The sequence below is a fragment of the Elephas maximus genome, chromosome 7 (genome assembly GCF_024166365.1).
Source record: "Elephas maximus indicus isolate mEleMax1 chromosome 7, mEleMax1 primary haplotype, whole genome shotgun sequence".
In the NCBI taxonomy this organism is placed as follows: Eukaryota; Metazoa; Chordata; class Mammalia; order Proboscidea; family Elephantidae; genus Elephas; species Elephas maximus.
In genome coordinates this window covers 108864442-108870450 of record NC_064825.1, presented here as the reverse complement: position 1 = coordinate 108870450, position 6009 = coordinate 108864442, and positions in this window count along the sequence as shown.

Here is a 6009-nt window from a genome sequence, read left to right as displayed (position 1 = left end):
AGATACAATGGTCATTGCCAGTACCACAATTCTTATGTATCAATTCTTCTCTTCCTTTTTTTATTGTCCATCTTTCTCATATACATGAGGTGATTGAAAAGACTTTCATTTTAGTCTTTTCTTTCTTTCCTGTTTTTTAATGACCTTTTGCTTTCTTCATGTATGATGTCCTTGATATCTTCCCACAACTCATCTGGTCTTTGATTATTAGTGCTCTATACATCAAATTTATTCTTGAGATGGTCTCCAAAGGTGGATATAATGAAGACCATATTTTGGCTTTTGTGGACTGCTCCTTGCTAACTTTCTCTAGTTTAAATTATATATTAGACACATACATACATAATATATAATATATATTACACACATAATATATATAAATATATATATATTTTATTTTTGGTTTGCTGAATACCTTTGTGTGGTATGTTGCTCCTTTTGATCTGTAAAATTTCTATGGTGGAGAGCTCTTGACGTTTTCATTAATCATTGCATTGCCCAATATATTGCATGTTTTCCCACCTTAATCTATATGAATGGCACAACATAAAATTCCATGGTCCCCAACCTTTGCAATTGAATGTGGTGCTTCTGCTTCTCCCCATTGTATCATCTAGTAATGTTTTACCCATGCATACAACAAAACAGTCAATAAACAAATGGATCACTCAAACACTATCTCAAAGAAGAGACTTTAATTTCTATTAAAAAAAAAAAAAAGAACAAGTTCAGCAGTGGGGCCTGATGGCTCTCACTGGTTCAGTAGCTCAGCAAAATCAAAGTCAATATATTTGCCAATCTTTTGTCCTTAAATTAAATTCCCCCAAAATTGAGTTTACACAGCAACAAAGTCCAAAAAGCAGAAGATGATGGGGAATAAATCTCACAGACCTCCCTTTATAAGGAAGTAACATCGATCTTGACAAGCCTCTGGAAACTTCTGTAAGTCATTAGCAATAGTGTTTTAACTTTTTGTTATTATTTTTTTTAATTCTACTTCTATCTTTACTTTTTAAAAAGTGGCTGAACTTCTCAAGGCAAAAATCCAGAAATCATTTCTTAAAATGGGAACTTCCTTGTTTACTTATTTTAATCATGTTCCTTACTAATTAATAATAATTCCTGACATTCCCCATTGCATATTTATTATAAACCTGCCCAGACTATGTCCTGGATCCATTTCATGATGGCTTTCCATTATTTGGTTTTAGCAAGTCACACATCCAAAATGAATGGATTAGCTTGCTGAATCAATTTATTAATTCATTGTCTTTACTGAATTATTTTCTCTCCCAGTTACTGTCCTAGGTACTCACTATTTTATAAACTCCACTACTATTTCTCTTCTTTTAATCTGATACCTGTCACAGTGAAGTTTTATTATCTTTCATCTCAGGGATGACATCACTGAAGCAGAAAACTGACATTAAGAGATAATTTAGAGTAGCTGTTATGAGCATGGAAACCCTGGTGGCACAGTGGTTAAGTGCTACAGCTGCTAACCAAGAGGTCAGGGGTTCAAATCCACCCGGCACTCCTTGGAAACTGTATCAGGCAGTTCTACTCTGTCCAATAGGGTCACTATGACTCAGAATAGACTCGACTGCAGTAGGCTTGTTTTTTTTTGGGGGGGGGGTGGGTTATGAGCATGGAAACTGGAGCTAGTGCATGGTTGAAACTTGACTGTCACACTTAAGTCCTCTGTGAACATGGACACTTATTTATCCTTGATGAGTTGAACTTGAATGATTTATGTACCCTTTCTGAAACCCCATTTTATCTTCTAAAAAGGTAAATATTAATAGAACTCACCTCACAGAGCTGTTGTGATGATTAAATTAATTAAAACCTGAGGAATGACTATAATATAGCATTCAATAAGTGTAAAATATTATTACCTGGTACTGCTCATGACCATCTTAACCTTTAAATTACTTCAACCCTTTAAAAATTTTTATCTTCACTTCACAATATAACATGCATCTTTTTCTCAGATTCTAATTAACTGTTTTTATTCAAATTTCATTGGCTTCAAAGTGGATTTTATTTCATGACTGTGAATCAAGAAAATAATTTAGACTCTAGTAGCTTCAATAAAATCCTAGAAATTTTAAAGGAAAAAAAAATACATGGAAAAATTTGAGGAATAACATGCAGCTACTGTCCATAAGGCAAGATAACTATATCCTTGCTACTTAACAGACCTTACTTAAATTGAAAATGCAGCATGTTGCAAACTATGGGATTAACTCTCTGTTTTCTTCTCACAACAGGGTGAATAAAAATATAGTGCATAATCAACATTGACCAAAGTTTAGGAATACCAAACCTGTGAAAGAAGGCAGCAAACTTAATTCATCATAGAATATCCTGTTGCCCACGGAAATAGCAAAAAATAATTGAACATTTAATTTTTTTTCCATATAGATAAGGAACTATAACAACTCATGAAACAAAAAATATGATTATTTAATAAGAACAACCTGTGAAGAAAGAATTGTAAAACCAGGAAACTCTAGGGTGGCTGTCTAGAAATTTATCTTAATTGATACATATTCTGCTTTAGGCAAAACGGGTTGATTAAAACAAAGTCAGGTGCAGAGCTGAACCTGTGAATTGCTAAATTGCAAGGTATGTTGAGTTAACAGATGTCCATGTAAAAGTAAAGGCTTTAACCAGTAAAGAGTGGAGCTCCAAGGTCTGGAATGGAACATTTGAGTAAATTTGGATAATTGAGTACTTTAAATCATCACATACACTAAGACTCCTTGCAACTTGGTCCAAATCTAATACACCCCTCAGAAGAATAGGAAGGCTAAAAAGGAAGGCAAGGGCTTACACAAACATACACAAACACAAAAACACATGCTGACATTGCAAAGTTTATTAAAGAGTTGAAAAAAAAATACCAGAATCTTTGTAACTTCACTTTTGTTCTTAGTAATTTTTCCCACTCCCACTCAGCATATCCACTCTCTTTGCCTGATTTCATGGTTTCTAACACATTCTGATAAAGCTAAACCTACTGCCATCAAGTAGATTCCATCTCATAGCAACCCTATAGGACAGAGTAGAATTGTCTCATAGGGTTTCCAAGGATGTAAATTTTTATGGAAGCCAACTGCCACTTCTTTCTCCCATGGAGTGAACTGTGGTTTTAAATCATTGACCTTTTGGTTAGCATCCAAATACTTTAACCACTGTTCCATAGGACCCCAACACATCCTTCTATGCTATAAATTTTACCTAATTTTTATGTTTGTGAAACATCTGTCCCCTTCAAGGAAGACAAAAATTCTGTTTTGTTAATCAATGTATTTACAGCACTTAGAAGAGTAACCGGCACATAGAAGGCAATTTATAAATATATGTTGAATATATTTGTGCTCGCTATTTCCATTGGAAAAAACACAGACAAGGTTTGAAGTCTATAATGTAATTTGTAGGAACCATATGTTACATCAAACTTTAGAAAGTACATTAGTTATTTTTTCCCATGTCTTAAGTATGGCATCTTTTACATCTTTGTTCCTCAAGCTATAAATCAAGGGATTCAACATGGGAATAAGCAGAGTATAAAATATGGAAGTCACTGTATCAGTGTCAAAAGAGTGACTGGACTTGGGCTGAATGTACATAAAGGATAAAGTCCCATAGAACACTACCAGCACTGTCAGGTGGGAGCCACAGGTGGCAAAGCCCTTGTACCTGCCCTCAGCTGAGTTCATTCTGATAATGGCTACAAGAACCAGCAGGTAAGGAACAACAACTATTAGGAGAGATGAAATCAAATCAAAAGCTACTAAGACCAGAAGGATTAATTCAATTTCATATGTGTTTTTTTTTTTTTTTTGAGCAGAGCAAAAAGAACAAGGGGGGAATGTCACAGTAGAAATGACAGATGACATTATAACCACAGAAGGATAAATTAAAAATCTTTATGGTGATGAGAAGAGAAACAAAGGTGCTATAGAGATAGGTGATTGCAACCAGCACCTGACACAACCTTTGTGACATGATGACTGTGTAGAGCAGAGGGTTACAAATGGCCACATAGCAGTCATAGGACATTGCTGACAGAATGAATAGTTCACTAGTTATGAACACAATAAAGAAAGCTAGCTGTGTAGCACAAAAATAAAAGGAGGTTGTGTTCTCATCCACAACAAAATTTGCCAACATTTTGGGTCCCACAGCTGTTGAATAACCAAGATCAGTGATAGCAAGGTGTCTGAGAAAAAATACATGGGTGTTTGCAGTTTGAAGTCTATCTTGGTGAGGATGATGATGCCCAAGTTGCCCCCCACTGAGATCACATAGATGATGAGGAACAGCCCGAACAATGGCACCTGGAGCTCAGGGCGGTCTGTGATTCCCGTCAGAATGAATTCATTCAGCAGAGTTAGATTGTCTTTGTCCATCTTGGTCCATCAGGGAACCTATTCTGGATAGAGACATCAGCATAGTCAAATATTCTTTTGCAGTATTATCTGGTAGATTTTCATTATACAAAGCCAATATACTGAATAAGGTAAATCCAAATTTCCAATGTAAGTATTTGAAGATAAACCAGTTTCCCACAACTGACTCCACGGAACCTAACAACAACAACACAGAGAGATAGAGATGGAGGGAAAGGGATAGGGAGAGATGAAAGAGGGAGAGAAATTGGGAAAAATTTGCTCCCAAAGAACATTTGTCAATGTCTGGGACATTTTGGATGTCACAACTAGGAGAAGGGTACTATTACTATCTCATAGAGGCCTGGGATGTTGCTAAACATTCTAGTGTGTGCTGGGCAACTCCCCACAATGACAAAATTTCCAGTCCAAATGTCGATAGGGCTGAAGTTGAGAAACTCTGATATAGATACATACATACTTATACATAAACATTTAAATATAAAAACCTGTTGCCATTGAGTGGATTCCAACTTATAGCGACCCTACAGAACGGAGTAGAACTGCACCACAGGGCTTCCAAGGAGCAACTGTTAGATTCAAACTGCCAACCTTTTGGTTAGCAGCCATAGAGCTCTTAACCACTGTGCAGCCAGGGCTCCAAATTTAGATATGCGTAAAGATATGTATGTATACACACACACACACACACATATACAAGTACATAGATGAATTAAAAATAAAGAAATTTAAAAATTTTAGGTGTTCCATATATGAATGGTTACTAATGTCATTTATATAATGACAAATACATAATGACATTAAAAAATTATAATACACATGTTAATTACATTATAAAAATTCTAAAGTGAAAATTCCCAAAATATATGGAAATGTTTAATATGCCTTACTTCAAAACATAGTCCTATGAAAGCCCTTGCACCACAGGAGATAGAGTGAAACTGTACACTTGACGGGTATTGAACACAAGGAAAATCTACTAGATCCTGGTGGGGATTATTTGCCTTTATACAGGGAAATATCCCCAGTGATAGACACATGCAGGTATGTTGTTGTTGTTGTTAGGTGTCGTCAAGTCGGTTCGGACTCATAGAGACCCTGTGTACCACAGAACGAAGCACTGCCTGGTCCTGAGCCATCCTTACAATTCTTGTTATGCTTGAGCCCATTGTTACAGTCACTTTGTCAATCCATCTCATTGAGGGTCTTCCTCTTTTCCGCTGACCCTTTACTTTAGCAAGCATGATGTCCTTCGCCAGGGACTGATCCCTTCTGACAACATGTCCAAAGTATGTAAGATGCAGTCTCACCATCCTTGCTTCTAAGGAGCATTCTGGTTGTACTTCTTCTAAGACAGATTTGTTCATTCTTTTGACAGACCATGGTATATTCAATATTCTTTACGAACACCACGATTCATAGGTGTCAATTATTGTCCAGCTTTCACATGCATATCGTGCAACTGAAAATACCATGGCTTGCGTCAGGCAGACTGTAGTCTTCAAGGTGACATCTTTCCTCTTCCATACTTTAAAGAGTTCCTTTGCAGCAGATTTACACAATGCAATGCATCTTTTGATTTCTTGAC